This window comes from Lepidochelys kempii, chromosome 1 (assembly GCF_965140285.1).
Source record: "Lepidochelys kempii isolate rLepKem1 chromosome 1, rLepKem1.hap1, whole genome shotgun sequence".
NCBI lineage: Eukaryota > Metazoa > Chordata > Testudines > Cheloniidae > Lepidochelys > Lepidochelys kempii.
In genome coordinates, this window is record NC_136380.1 from 214,548,016 (window position 1) to 214,563,679 (window position 15,664).

Below are 15,664 nucleotides of genomic sequence, written 5' to 3' on the forward strand. Positions count from 1 at the left end.
CTAGACTGTTCTCAATGGTAGCAGATGACAGAACGAGGAGTAATGGTCTCAAGTTGCAGTGGGGGAGGTTTAGATTGGATATTAGGAAAAACTTTTTCACTAAGAGGGTGGTGAAACACTGGAATGCGTTACCTAGGGAGGTGGTAGAATCTCCTTCCTTAGAGGTTTTTAAGGTCAGGCTTGACAAAGCCCTGGCTGGGATGATTTAACTGGGAATTGGTCCTGCTTTGAGCAGGGGGTTGGACTAGATGACCTTCTGGGGTCCCTTCCAACCCTGATATTCTATGATTCTAAGTAAAAAACTTAAATGAACCAAACTGTACCATAGATTCTCTATGGATAGTAATTCCATGTTCTAATAAGAATATAGCCATAGAGATATATTACCCACCACCTCACCAGGATGGTGATAGTGACTGTAAAAGCTATAAAAGAAAAGAAAAGCTATAAAAATAAAAAACTCAATAATAATGGGGGATTTCAACTATCCCCATATTGACTGGGTACATGTCACCTCAGGACAGGATGCAGAAATAAAGTTTCTTGACACCTTAAATGACTGCTTCTTGGAGCAGCTAGTCCTGGAACCCACCAGAGGAGAGGCAATTCCTGATTTAGTTTTAAGTGGAGCACAGGATCTGGTCCAAGAGATGAATATAGCTGGACCGCTTAGTAATAGTGACCATAATATAATTTAAAATTAACATCCTTGTGATGGGGAAAACACCACAGCAGCCCAACACTGTAGCATTTAATTTCAGAAAGGAGAATTACACAAAAATGAGGAAGTTATTTAAACAGAAATTAAAAGGTACAGCGCCAAAAGTGAAATCCCTGCAAGCTGCATGGAAACTTTCTAAAGACACCATAATAGAGGCTCAACTTCAATGTATACCCCAAATTAAAAAACATAGTAAGAGAACATAAAAAGTGCCACAGTGGCTAAACGACGAAGTAAAAGAAGCAGTGAGACACAAAAGGCATATTTTAAAAAGTGGAAGTTAAATCATATTGAGGAAAGTAGAAAGGAGCATAAACTCTGGCAAATGAAATGTAAAAATATAATTAGGAAGGCCAAAAAAGAATTTGAAGAACAACTAGACAAAAATTCAAAAAGTAATAGCAAAAACATCAGAAGCAGGAAGCCTGCTAAATAATCAGTGGGGCCACTGGACAATCAACATGCTACATGGGAGGGAGGGATAGCTCAGTGGTTTCAGCATTGGCCTGCTAAACCCAGGGTTGTGAGTTCAAACCTTGAGGGGGCCATTTGGGATCTGGGACAAAAATTGGGGATTGGTCCTGCTTTGAGCAGGGGGTTGGACTAGATGACCTCCTGACGTCTCTTCCAACCCTGATATTCTATGGTTCTATGATTCTAAAGGAGTACTCAAGGATGATAAGGCCATTGTGGAGAAACTAAATGAATTCTTTGCATTGATCTTCACAACTGAGGATGTGAGGGAGATTCCCAAACCTGAGCCATTCTTTTCAGGTGATAAACTTGAGGAACTGTCCCAGATTGAGGTGTTACTAGAAGAGTTTTTGGAACAAATTGATAAACTAAACAGTAATAAGTCACCAGGACCAAATAGTATTCACCCAAGAGTTCTGAAGGAACTCAAATGTGAAATTGCAGAACTACTAACTGTAGTTTGTAACCTATCATTTAAATCAGCCTCTGTACCAAATGACTGGAGGATAGCTAATGTGATGCCAATTTTTAAATAGGGCTCCAGAAGTGATTTGGGCAATTACAGGCCAATGTACTTAGATTTTCAGAAAGCCTTTGACAAGGTCCCTCACCAAAGGCTCTTAAGGCAAAGTAAGCTATCATGGGATAAGAGGGAAGGTCCTCTCATGTGGATTGGTAACTGGTTAAAATATAGGAAAGAAAGGGTAGGAATAAATGGTCAGTTTTCAGAATGGAGAGAGGTATATAGTGGTGTCCCGAGAGGTCTGTACTGGGACCAGTCCCATTCAACATATTCATAAATGATCTGGAAAAAGGGGTAAACAGTGAGGTGGCAAAATTTGCAGATGATTCAAAACTACTCAAGATAATTAAGTCCCAAGCAGACTGTGAAGAGCTACAAAAGGATCTCACAAAACTGGGTGACTGGGCAACAAAATGGCAATTGACATTCAATGTTGATGAATGCAAAGTAATGCACATTGGAAAACATAATCCCAACAATACATATAAAATGATAGGGTCTAAAAATAGCTGTTACCACTCAAAAAAGAGATCTTGGAGTCTTTGTGGATAGTTCTCTGAAAACATCCACTCAATGTGCAGCAGCAGTCAAAAAAAGCAAACAAAATGTTCATAATCATTAAGAAAGGGATAGATAATACTGCCTCTATGTAAATCCATGATACGCCCACATCTTGAAAACTGAGTGAAGATGTGGTTGCCCCATCTCAAAAAAGATATATTGGAATTGGAAAAGGTTCAGAAAAGAGCAACAAAAATGATTAGGAGTATGGAATGGCTTCCGTATGATGAGAGATTAATAAGACTTGGACTTTTCAGCTTGGAAAAGAGGCGACTAAGGGGGGATATGATTGGTCTATAAAATCATGACTGGTGTGGAGAAAGTAAATAAGGAAGTGCTATTTACTCCTTCTCATAACACAAGAACTAGGGGTCACCAAATGAAATTAATAGGCAGCAGGTTTAAAACAAACAAAAGAAAGTATTTTTTCACATAACGCACAGTCAACCTGTGGAACTTTTTGCCAGAGGATGTTGTGAAGACCAAGACCATAACAGGGTTCAAAAAAGAACTAGATAAATTCATGGAGGATAGGTCCATCAATGGCAATTAGCCAGGATGGGCAGGGATGGTGTCCCTACCCTCTGTTTGCCAGAAGATGGAAATGGGCGACAGGGGATGGATCACTGGATGATTATCTGTTCTGTTTATTTCCTCTGGGGCACCTGGCATTGGCCGCTGTCGGAAGACAGAATACTGGGTTAGATGGACCTTTGATCTGACACAGTATGGCCGTTCTTATGTTCTCAAGGGTTTCCCTAGGCTCTAAAATTTGCTGTCTCTCGATGCAGCCAGTACTGCTCTCGCTCCCAGCACTGGTCCCAGCACTGCAGAGCTGTGGACTCAATGGCACCAGGGGTCACCTGGCCACCCCAGTGGCAGAGCCCAGTACGATGGCCCTTTTGGACCCCTGGGGCCTACCATCAGGGTCAGGGCTCCAGGGTGGCATCAGTGGTGTCTGCACCCCATGCCTCCCCCTCAGCAATGCTGCTGGCTCGTCACAACCCCAGGGCTCCTGAGGACCTGAATGAGACAGGGACTCTGGGCTGTCACACTCAGGCGCAGCTTCCGAACCAGTGCCACCAATTATACTAGAGCCGTCTCCAGTCACGGTGGGGTCTGAGGTACCTGATCCAGCCTCCGGAGAGCCAGAAGGGCAGGAAAACCCAGTCCCACGGGCCTCCTCCTCCTTCTCGCCAGATGAGGCGGTGGCAGGCACCCCGCACCACCCTTACGACAATGGACATCAGGACCTTCTTAGGAGGGTGGCTCTAAACCTAAATCTCCAGGCAGAGGTGGTCATGGAGGAGTCGGACCCGATGGTGGACATCCTTGCCCCGGAGGGTCCATCTAGGGTAGCCTTGCCCCTGATAAGAACGATCCAGAACACCACTAGGGTGCTCTGGAAGATTCCGGCCTCAATACCACTCACCGCTAAAGAGGTGGAGAGATGCTATTTTGTGCCACAGAAAGGGTATGCGCAAAAAGAAAAGGAGTACTTGTGGCACCTTAGAGACTAACCAATTTATTTGAGCATGAGCTTTCGTGAGCTACAGCTCACTTCATCGGATGCATACCGTGGAAACTGCAGCAGACTTTATATACACACAGAGAATATGAAACAATACCTCCTCCCACCCCACTGTCCTGCTGGTAATAGCTTATCTAAAGTGATCATCAAGTTGGGCCATTTCCAGCACAAATCCAGGTTTTCTCACCCTCCACCCCCCCACACAAATTCACTCTCCTGCTGGTGATAGCCCATCCAAAGTGACAACTCTCTACACAATGTGCATGATAATCAAGTTGGGCCATTTCCTGCACAAATCCAGGTTCTCTCACCCCCTCACCCCCCTCCCAAAAACCACACACACAAACTCACTATCCTGCTGGTAATAGCTCATCCAAAGTGACCACTCTCCCTACAATGTGCATGGTAATCAAGGTGGGCCATTTCCAGCACAAATCCAGGTTTTCTCACCCCCCCACCCCCATACACACACAAACTCACTCTCCTGCTGGTAATAGCTCATCCAAACTGACCACTCTCCAAGTTTAAATCCAAGTTAAACCAGAACATCTGGGGGGGGGTAGGAAAAAACAAGGGGAAATAGGCTACCTTGCATAATGACTTAGCCACTCCCAGTCTCTATTTAAGCCTAAATTAATAGTATCCAATTTGCAAATTAATTCCAATTCAGCAGTTTCTTGCTGGAGTCTGGATTTGAAGTTTTTTTGTTTTAAGATAGCGACCTTCATGTCTGTGATTGCGTGACCAGAGAGATTGAAGTGTTCTCCGACTGGTTTATGAATGTTATAATTCTTGACATCTGATTTGTGTCCATTTATTCTTTTACGTAGAGACTGTCCAGTTTGACCAATGTAAATGGCAGAGGGGCATTGCTGGCACATGATGGCATATATCACATTGGTGGATGTGCAGGTGAACGAGCCTCTGATAGTGTGGCTGATGTTATTAGGCCCTGTGATGGTGTCCCCTGAATAGATATGTGGGCACAGTTGGCAACGGGCTTTGTTGCCAGGGACTCTAGTGGTTGATGCAGCAAATCATAAGGAGTGACAGGGACAGCCAGGTTCCGCCTCTAAGTCATGGGACGCTAAGTAGCTGGACCTTTTCGGCTGAAAGGTCTACTTGACCAGGAGGCTCCAGCTTCGAGTAGCCAACCAGCAAGCAGTACTCAGCCACTATACTTTCAATTCTGGGAGTTCATTGGCAAAATTCCAGGAGTCGCTCCCAGCTGACTCGCGCAAGGAGTTTAGTGTGCTCCTTGAGTAGGGCAGGGTGATCTCGAGAACCTCCCTTCAGGCCGTGTTAGATGCAGGGGACTCAGCGGCTCGGACTATGGCCACCGCTATTACAATGAGGCACAGCGTGTGGCTGCAGGAGTTGGGGATACCACCTGAGGTCCAGAACACGATCCAGGACCTCCTCTTTGACTGTACAGGCCTGTTTGCCCAAAATATAGACTCTTGCCCACACAGCCTTGAGGACTCGTGGGTGACTTTGAAGTCTTTGGGGATTCACACCCCTGCACCCCAAAGAAAGCTTTTTAAACCTCAGCCCCCCATCCCACTTCTACTCTGGGCCTCTGAGGCAAGACTCGTCCAGGAGACGGGGCAGAAATAATAGGAGGTGCCCTCCACAGTCCTCCTCAGGCCAAGGCCAGGGTTCTTCCAAATAGCCCCTGGGCCCGAAGCCAAACTTTTGAGGATGCGCCCGAGGACGGAGCATCAGTATCAGCTCGAATCCTTACCCCCCCCCGTTTGTGAATTGAATCTCCCACTTCTATCGTGCTTGGTCCCAGAGCACGTCAGATCGCTGGGTCCTGAGCGTGGTAGGGGTGGGATAGTCTATCCAATTCTGTTCCTTCCCTCCCACCTCCCTTCCCCATCTCTTTCTCACAAACAACTCCTTCTGCAGGACGCACAATCGCTCCTCGGTCTACGGGTAATAGAGGAGGTTCCTCAGGAGTTATGGGGCAAGGGTTTCTACTCACACTATTTCCTCATCCCCAAGGCTCCAGGCTATCCAGTGTCTCTGACTTGGGCCATCTTCCGCAGGCTGGGCCTCATATTGAATGTGCCCAAATCCACAGTAGCCCGGACATAGAGAATAGAATTCATAGGAGCTCTCTTGGACTCCATACAGGCCAGGGCATTCCTGTCTGAGCTGCGCTTCCAAGCACTCATGGACATTATCAAAAACCTTTGCCGATTCCCCACAACCACAGCCAGAAATTGCATGAAACTGTTGGGGCATATGGCAGCTTGCACATACGTGGTCCAGCACACCAGGTTACGCCTTCAGCTCCTCCAGACATGATTGGCGCAGGTGCACGGGCCAGGCAGGGACCCACTGGACATGCTAATGACCCTCCCCCTTTGCATTCTCGAGTCTCTCCTCTGGTGGCTGCAGCCACAAACGGTCTGTGCAGGAGTACCCTTTGCGAAACCCCAACCTACGCTATCGCTAGTCATGGACGCCTCAGTGCTCAGTTGGGGAGTGCACCTGGGCAATATCAGAACCCAAGACCTATGGTCCCACGCAGAATTATCGCTGCATATCAACATAAGGGAGATGAAGATGGTTCATCTGGAATGCCAAGCGTTCCAGGCCCGCCTTCAGGGCGCATGTGTGTGGGTGCTGACAGACAACACTGCAGCAATGTTCTATATAAATAGACAGGGTGGTGCTCGCTCCTCTCCCCTATCCCAGGAAGCTCTCGGACAGTGAAACTTTTGCATCGCCCATTCGATACACCTAGAGGCGTTGCACCTTCTGGGAGCGCAAAACGAGCTAGTCTATCACTTCAGCCACGCTTTTCATGGTCATGGGTTCTCCCCAGATAGACCTGTTTGCAACACAGAGCAACAGGAAGTGCCAGCGGTTCTGCTCTTTCCTGAACCACAGCCCAGGCTCCATCACAGATGCCTTTCATGGACCTTTCACCTTTCACCTGCTGTACGCATTCCTACCCTTCCCTCTCATACAGAAAGTCCTCTTCAAGACTCACCGGGACAGGGCTTCCTTGATCCTCATAGCACCAGCACTCGTTCACCATGCTGTTGAACCTCTCAGTAGACAGACCAGTAGCCCTTCCTGTGTGCCCGACCCTAATCACACAGGACCACGGCCATCTAAAACACCCCAACCTGGAGTCCCTCCACCTCATGGCATGGAAATTCTATGGCTGAACCCTCTTGAGCTTCAGTGTTCAGACCCAGTTAGGGAGGTCCTGCTGGAAAGTAGGAAACCCTCCACTCATGCCAAGTACCTGGCAAAGTGGAAGCGCTTTTCCATCTGGTCTCTGCAGAGGGGCACTGAACTGTAGCTAGCACCTGGACTACCTGTTATAACTCAAGCAGCAGGGGTTGGCAATATCATCTCTCAAGGTACACCTGACTGCCATTTCGGCCTTCCACCCGAGAGCAGTGGGTAGGTCAGTCTTCATCAGTCCCATGGTGGGCCATTTCTCAAGGGCTTTGTCATAAATATAAAGGGAAGGGTAACTACTTTTCTGTATACAGTGCTATAAAATTCCTCCTGGCCAGAGGCAAAGTCCTTTAACCTGTAAAGGGTTCAGAAGCTCAGATAACCTGGCTGGCACCTGACCCAAAATGACCAAGGAGGGGACAAGATTCTTTCAAATCTGGAGGGGGGGGAAAGGCTTTTATCTATCTGTGTGATACCTTTGCCGGGAACAGATCAAGGATGCAAGCCCTCCAACTCCTGTAAAGTTAGTAAGTAATCTAGCTAGAAAATGTGTTAGGTTTTCTTTGTTTTGGCTTGTGAAATTCGCTGTGCTGGAGGAAATGTGTATTCCTGTTTTTGTGTCCTTTTGTAACTTAAGGTTTTGCCTAGAGTGATTCTCTATGTTTTGAATCTGACTGCCTGTAAGATTATCTTCCATTCTGATTTTACAGAGTTGTTCTCTTATCTTTTTTTGTTCTTCTTATAAAGTTCTGTTTTTTAAGAATCTGATTGGTTTTTTTGGGGTCTTAAAAATCCAAGGCTGGTTTGTGCTCATCTTGTTTATTCTCAAGCCTCCCCAGAAAAGAGGGTGTAAGGGCTTGGGGGATATTTTGGAAATAGGAACTCCAAGTGGTCCTTTCCCTGTTCTTTGTCTAAATCACTTGGTGGTGGCAGCATACTGTTCAAGGACAAGATGAAATTTGTGCCTTGGGAAAGTTTTTAACTTAAGCTGGTAAAAATAAGCTTAAGGGGTCTTTCATGCGGGTCCCCACTTCTGTACCCTGGAGTTCAGAGTGGGGAGGGAACCCTGATAGGCTTGGAGTGGGGGCATTGCCAGCAGATCGAGGGACGTGGTCATTCCCCTCTATTCGACATTGGTGAGGCCTCATCTGGAGTACTGTGTCCAGTTTTGGGCCCCACACTACAAGAAGGATGTGGAAAAATTGGAAAGAGTCCATCGGAGGGCAACAAAAATGATTAGGGGACTGGAACACATGAGTTTTGAGGAGAGGCTGAGGGAACTGGGGATGTTTAGTCTACGGAAGAGAAGAATGAGGTGGGATTTGATAGCTGCTTCCAACTACCTGAAAGGAGGTTCCAAAGAGGATGGATCTAGACTGTTCTCAGTGGTAGCAGATGACAGAACAAGGAGTAATGGTCTCAAGTTGCAGTGGGGGAGATTTAGGTTGGATATTAGGAAAAACTTTTTCACTAGGAGGGTGGTGAAACACTGGAATGCGTTACCTAGGGAGGTGGTGGAATCTCCTTCCCTAGAAGTTTTTAAGGTCAGGCTTGACAAAGCCCTGGCTGGGATGATTTAGTCAGGGATCGGTCCTGCTTTGAGCAGGGGGTTGGACTAGATGATCTCCTGAGTTCCCTTTCAACCCTGATATTCTATGATTCTATTCTATGATTCTTTCTGGTGGCCATAACCTCGGCCAGAACGGTATTCGAGCTCAGAGCACTGACTTGCAAGCCCCCCTATATGGTCTTTTATAAAGACAAGGTGCAGCTATGCCCTCACCGTGCATTTCTGCCAAAGGTAGTCTCCCAGTTTCATGTGAACCAAGACATATTTTTACCTGTGTTGTTCCCTAAGCCACATGTCAGTAACAGAGAGCACATGTTCCATTCACTGGACACCAGGCATGCCCTAGCATTCTACAGTGAGCACACAAAGCCACTTTGTAAGTCACCAAAGCTCTTTATTGCAATAGCAGAAAGGATGAAGAGGCTCCTGATCTCATCCCAGCACATTTCATCGTGGATCATGTCCTGTATCAGGACGTGCTACTACCTGGCTAAAATTCCAGCCCCTCCGCTTATGGTGCACTCCATGAGTGCACAGGCGTCATCTGCAGCATTCCTGGGGCAAGTCCCTATCCAGGGAATATGCAAAGCAGCAACGTGGTCCTCTATCCATACCTTCACGTCACACTATGCCATTACTCAGCAGACAATGGATGATGCAGCCTTTGGCAGGGCAGTCCTGCATTCAGCAACCAGGTGAACTCTGACCCCTCCCCCAGGGAAACTGCTTGGAAGTCACCTATTGGAATGCACATGAGCAATCCCTCGAAGAAGAAAAAATGGTTACCTACCTCTCGTAACTGTTCTTCGAGATGTGTTGCTTATATCCATTCCAAATCCCACCCGCCTCCCCTCTGTCGGAGTATTCCAGCAAGAAGAAACTGAGCAGGCGGCGGGTCGGCAGGGACCTATATACACCGCCACTCCAGGGGTTTCCACAACCGACCCGATGGGTACTGCTAGGGGAAAAACCTTCCGATGATCGTGCATGCAGTGCGGCCACACCTATTGGAATGGACATGAGCAACACATCTCAAAGCACAACAGTTACGAGAGGTAGGTAACCAGTTCTTTTTAATTTCACATTCTTTAGGGCAAGCTGCTAACTCCCCTCAGATGCTTATACACAATCCAGAGTTAGCACTATTCAGCTATACACAGTTGAACCTCCACAGCAGAATGCTAAGGATCAGAAAGTATCTGAGATGAACAGTAAGGGAGGGCAGAGTTAATGATTTCTTGAGACACACTGGTACCAATGGCTGTGGCAGTAACCATCCTGCTGCTGGCTCAGCTTCAATGAAGGGAAAAAAATAGCAGGACAGTTTCTGGAATCTGACATAGCTAAGAGTTTGTAGTGGATGTGACATCTCGGAGGACTAGATTTAACTTCAGCAAGTAATAATCTTTGCCTAAGTTTCTCATCTATATTCAGTTCCAAAAGACTTCAACCCCTTTGGTTGAAGGACCCAATGTTTTCTGATTTCAAGAGGTCTGGCCCCTTGAATTCCCTAAGTGATGGACAACTCAAATATTTTGGCCTCCCTTATATCACTCCAAAGTTCATTGTCCCTGTTTCAAGAGCCAGGAAGGCTTAGAATCATAGAATATCAGGGTTGGAAGGGACCTCAGGAGGTCATCTAGTCCAACCCCCTGCTCAAAGCAGGACCAATCCCCAATTTTTGCCCCAGATCCCTAAATGGCCCCCTCAAGGATTGAACTCACAACCCTGGGTTTAGCAGGCCAATGCTCAAACCACTGAGCTATCCCTCCCCCCTGATGTTCTTCCCTTCCTGTGGACTTCCCATCCCCCTGCTGATTTGTATGTAAATGGGGCTTCCATTATTTTGGTTCTACGTCGCTTAATTTACGTTAGAGACCAGTAGACAGCCTTCTCACTTGTCTGGGGGAAAACCTGTTTCTGCGTGTGTTTGGTCACAGACTTTAAAGCATAATATCAGTGAGTGTCCCTAATTCCTTGTATGGTGTGTGACAAAGTTCCTCCTCTACCTTGGTGGGTCCTGTGCTTATTGGTGGATTTTGCTCGCCTCAGAGATTCACGGCAGCCCTCAGTTTGGCCACTTTTATGGCTCAAATTTGCCATTCACTCAGATAATCTCATCACTGGCCAGCATGGGGAAAAAAGAGTAAGAACAATTCCCACAGTTTCTGCTGATCCACCCTGTGGGTCGGGGACCAGCTCAGAGACCTTCAGCTCTGGTGGAAGCTCCTGTGTTGGGTCAGGAGTTAGGAGGTTTGGGAGGGACCCGGGCCCACCCTCTACCCCGGGTTCCAGCCCAGGGCCCTGTGGACTGCAGCTGTCTAGAGTGCCTTCTGGAACAGCTGCACGACAGCTACAATTCCCTGGGCTACTTCCCCTTGGCCTCCTCCCAACACCTTCTTTGTCCTCACCACAGGACTTTCCTCCTGATGTCTGTTAACGCTTGTACTCCTCAGTCCTCCAGCAGCACATCCTTTCACTCCCAGCTCCTTACGCGCACAGCTCACTAACTGGAGTGACAGCCTTTTTAAACCAGGTATCCTGATTAGCCTTAATTAATTCTAGCAGCTTCCCAATTGGCTACAGGTGTCCTAATTAGCCTGCCTGCCTTAATTAGTTCTAGAAAGTTCCTGAGTGTTCTGGAATAGTCCCTGTTATCTTAACCAGGGAAAAGGGACCTGCTTAACCTGGAACTAATGTATTTACCTTCGACCACTCTCTTGTAGCCATCTGGCCTGACCCTGTCACAGGTGTTAATGCATAAATTTCACAATGATATTAAACACCAGTGTGTCACTGGCTTTCCTAAAAGACCTTCCTGAATACACAATAATATTTGTATACAATCAGTTGATTCAGTCACTTCTGATTTGAGGTTCAGACCCCCTGTTTTTATAGACCAGTAGAGTTTTGCAATATATTCTCACATAAATTACAGTTTGTCCTGCTTGGAAGAGACATCATATGGTCTGGTAAAGACTTCATGCTGGTTCCTCCTCTTGTTAGCTTGATGGTTTTGTTTACCTTTTATGTAAATACACTTCCAATGTCTCTTGATTTACCTTGGAGACACATTCAATCAGGTGGAACCACATTGCAATCAACGACATGAGACCCAAGAAGACGATCACCTTCTGGTATTGACAGGCCCAATAAAATTAATAGGCAGCAGGTTCAAAACAAAGAAAATGAAGTATTTCTTCATACAACCCACAGTCATAGAATCATAGAATATCAGGGTTGGAAGGGACCTCAGGAGGTCATCTCATCCTGCTCAAAGCAGGAACAATCCCCAACTAAATCATCCCAGCCAGGGCTTTCTCAAGCCTGACCTTAAAAACTTCAAAGGAAGGAGATTCCACCACCTCCCTAAGTAATGCATTCCAGTGCTTCACCATCCTCCTACTGAAAAAGTTTTTCCTAATATCCAACCTAAACCTCCCCCACTGCAACTTGAGACCATTACTCCTTGTTCTGTCATCTGCTACCACTGAGAACAGTTTAGATCCATCCTCTTTGGAACCCCCTTTCAGGTAGTTGAAAGCGGCTATCAAATCCCCCCTCATTCTTCTCTTCTGCAGAATAACCAATCCCAGTTTCCTCAGCCTCTCCTCATAAGTTATGTGTTCCAGTCCCCTAATCATTTTTGTTGCCCTCTGCTGGGCTCTTTCCAATTTCTCCACATCCTTCTTGTAGTGTGGGGCCCAAAACTGGACATAGTACTCAACCTGTGAAACTCTTTTCCAGAGTATGTTATGAAGGGTTCAAAACAGAAAAAAATGGTTACTAACCTTCTTGTAACTGTTGTTTTTTGAGATGTGTTGTTCATGTCTATTCCAATTAGGTTTGCATGTGCTCGTGTGCACGGCAGCTGGAAGGTTTTTTCCCAGAATTATCAGTTGAGTCGGCTCAGGAGCCCCCTGGAGTCGCACATTTATGGGGCTGGATATAATGCCCTGCCAACCTGCCACCACATCAGTTCCTTCTTGCTGGCTGCTCCAAGAGAGGGGTAGGAGGGTGGGCATTGGAATGGACATGAACAACACATCTTGAAGAACAACAGTTATGAGAAGGTAAGTAACTGTTTTTTCTTCTTCAAGTGCTTGTTCATGTAAATTCAAATTAGGTGGTTACAAAGCCCAGGATTTGGAGGCAGGGTCAGAGCTCAAATATTCACTGACTGTAGCACCGCTCTACCAAAGGCTGCGTCATCTCTGGCCTGCTGGGTAATAGCGTAATGTGAGGTAAAGGTATGCATTGATGACCATGTCGCAGCTCTGCAGATTTCCTGCACAAGAAAATGGGCCAGGAACACCGCTTGTGGAGCGTGCTGTAAGTGGAGGGGCAGGTACCTTTGCCAGGTCATAGCATACTTGTATGCAGGACGAGATCCAAGACGAGATCCTTTGGGAGGAGTCTGGAAGCCTCTTAATTCTGTCTGCTACTGTGGCAAACAGCTGAATGGATTTCTGGAACAGTTTCGTTCATTTGATGTAGAAACTAATGCCCAGTGAATGTCCGAGTGAAGTTTTTGCTCCCTGTTGCTTGAGTGTGTCTTAGGATAGAAAACCGGAAGAAAGATGTCCTGGTTAATGTGGAACTGGGAGACGACCTTTAGGAGGAATGCCGGATGAGGTCTGAGATGAACCTGGTCCTTATAGAACACCGTGTACTGAGGCTTAGAGGTTGGTGCCTTGAGCTCTGACACTCTCCTGGCCGATGTTATCACTACCAGGAACACCACCTTGTATGAGAGATACAGCAAGGAACATGTTGCCAGTGGTTCAAAGGATGTCCCCATCAGGCTGGAAAGGACCAGGTTAAGGTCCCAGGTTGGGACCGGCTGTCGTACGTGAGGGTAAAGTCTGTCAAGAGCCTTTAGAAAAAGACTCACCGTCGGGTTGGCAAAGACTGACCGACCCTGCAGCCTGGATGGAAGACAGAGATAGTGGCCAGGGGGAACTTTATTAATAACAAGTTTATTAACAACTTTATTAACAACAAGTTAAGCCCTTGCTGTCTGAGGTGGAGAAAGTAGTCCAATATGATAGGTATGTATGGTAGAGTTGGAGACAGAAGGTATTGTGAAGACCAAATTGAGAATCTCTTCCTTCTTGTCAGGTATGTAGCCCTAGTGGAAGGTTTCCTACTACCAAGGAGGACTTGCCTGACTGGGTCTGAACAGGCGCGCTCGATCGGATTCAGCCATGGACCTTCCACGTCATGAGGTGCAACGATTTGAGGTTCGGGTGCTGGAGATGGCTGGGATCCTGAGTTATCAAGTCCGGGAAGAGTGGCAGGATGACTGGGGTTTCCATGGACATTTTCACTAGGAGGGTGGTGAAACACTGGAATGCGTCACCTAGGGAGGTGGTGGAATCTCCTTCCTTAGATATTTTTAAGGTTAGGCTTGACAAGGCCCTGGCTGGGATGATTTAGTTGGGGATTGGTCCTGCTTTGAGCAGGGGGTTGGACTAGATGACCTCCTGAGGTCCCTTCCAACCCTGATATTCTATGATTCTATGATATACTTTGACTATGAAGCTTTTGATACTGTCTCCCACAGTGTTCTTGCCAGCAAGTTAAAGAAGTATGGATTGGATGAATGGACTATAAGGTGGATAGAAAGTTGGCTAGATGGTTGGGCTCAACAGGTAGTGATCAACGGCTCAATGTCTAGTTGGCAGCCGGGATCAAGCAGAGTGCCCCAGGGGTCGGTCCTGGGGCCAGTTTTGTTTAACATCTTCATTAATGATCTGTGATGGATTGCACCCTCAGCAAGTTTGTGGTTGACGCTAAGCTGGGGTGCGAGGTAGATATGCTGGAGGGTAGGGATAGAGTCCAGAGTGACCTTGACAAATTGGAGGATTGGGCCAAAAGAAATCTGATCAGGTTCAACAAGGACAAATGCAGAGTCCTGCACTTAGAAAGGAAGAATCCCATGCACTGCTACAGGCTGGGGACTGACTGGCTAAATGGCAGTTCTGTGGAAAAGGACCTGGGGATTACAGTGGATGAGAAGCTGGATATAAGTTAACAGTCCTTCCTTGTTGCCAAGAAGGCTAATATCATATTGGACTGCATTAGTAGGAGCATTGCCAGTAGATTGAGGGAAGTGATTATCCCCCTCTATTCGGCACTGGTGAGGCCACATCTGGAGTACTGCACCCAGTTTTGGGCCCTGCACTAGAGAAAGGATGTGAACAAATTGGAGACAGTCCAGCAGAGGTCAACAAAAAATATTATTGGGCTGGGGCACATGACTTACAAGGAGAGGCTGGGGGAACTGGGCTTATTTAGTCTGCAGAAGAGAAGAGTGAGGGGTGATTTGATAGCAGCCTTAAACTCCCTGAAGGGGGGATCCAAAGAGGATGGAGCTGTTCTCAGTGGTGGCAGATGACAGAACAAGAAGCAATGGTCTCAAGTTGCTGTGGTGGAAGTCTAGGTAGGATATAAGGAAACACTATTTCACTAGGAGGATGGTTAAGCACTGGAATGGGTTACCAAGGGAGGTGGTGGAAGCTCCCTCCTCAGGGGTTTTTAAGGTCCAGCTTGACAAAGCCCTGGCTGGGATGATTTAGTTGGGGTTGGTCCTGCTTTGAGCAGGGGGTTGGACTAGATGACCTCCTGAGGTCTCTTCCAACCCTAATCTTCCATGATTCTATGATTCTTGGACTGTTCGGATTAGAACTGATAATCAAGAGTTGAAAGGTATTTTTGCTGAATAGAACAGGTATCCTAAAAGTGGGACTTCATCTCCATACTGTTTAACTTCAGACACATTCTGTGCCTGTGACCTGAAGCTGGGTTAGAACCAATGCCCAACTATATAGGTGAAAAGTTCTATACTATCTGCCAACTATTTATCTATATGAAATGAGTGAGTGAGTCTTAGTTTGGTTCCAAGTATCTGTCCAGGAGTCCATGTAAAATAAATAAATGAATCGCCATCACAACTGACACAAATTGACCTGCTTGCTAGTCTTAGCAGAGAGGCTAAGGAATGAAATGGACAGTGAAGCTGGACTCCTTCTCCTTCCTATGGGTGGTCCCTCTAAGTCAGAATTTTGGAATATTGGT